Source organism: Cervus canadensis, chromosome 18 (genome assembly GCF_019320065.1).
Source record: "Cervus canadensis isolate Bull #8, Minnesota chromosome 18, ASM1932006v1, whole genome shotgun sequence".
Lineage (NCBI taxonomy): Eukaryota > Metazoa > Chordata > Mammalia > Artiodactyla > Cervidae > Cervus > Cervus canadensis.
This window is the reverse complement of record NC_057403.1, coordinates 35,976,821-35,977,617: the sequence shown is the minus strand read 5'-3', so window position 1 is coordinate 35,977,617 and position 797 is coordinate 35,976,821.

Sequence of the window (797 nt, the reverse complement as noted above, 5' to 3'; positions counted from 1 at the left end):
CCGAGCCGCCCGCGGGCTTCTGGGAGGAAAAGAACCGGAGGCTCCCAGCCTCCCTCTCGGACCCCGTAGATCCCAGTGTGCTGGCCGCAATGCCTGCTGGGACTTGAAGTCTACGTTGCCAAGACGGATACTCTAACCACGGTTTGAGGTTGTCAAGTCCGAAATTACGGAACCTTAGAGACGCGGAGCTATGTGTAAACTGTTGAAAAATAACGTGCATCTTATTAAGCATTTTAAAAATCGTGAAATGTAATGTGCAGGGAGGAAACTTTATTCTAAAGTTTACGTTTTAACAAGTAAAGCAAAAGGCCAGTGTTAACCCAGCAGGGGGTCAAGAAATAGAATATGGTCTGCACCCCAGAAATCTCTAAGCATGTAAGACATATAATCTTTAAAAAAATTTTTCTTTTTAAAAATTTTCTGTTTAAATTTTTTTGTTTTTTTTCTTTTTAAATTTTTTTCCAAGACATCATTTTTTAAAATCACAAAAGTAGCACATTTAGAACAATTAGAAAAAATAAAAGGTGAAAGTTTAAATCAGCTGTTAATATTAACATTATCCCACATGAAAAGAGAAGTTGACATTTAGGTTTATAGCTTTCCAATGTCTTGTATACCTATTTCGCTGTGTTTGTATGTATGTGTGTGTGTGCGTATATACAAAATTGAGATTATACTATGCATATTTTATATAACCTTCAATTTGCATCCAACATGTAATGAACATCTTTGCATGTCATTGGTTTTTTTTTTTTTCCTATGGTATCTTTAGCAGCTACATAACATTTTACCAATGA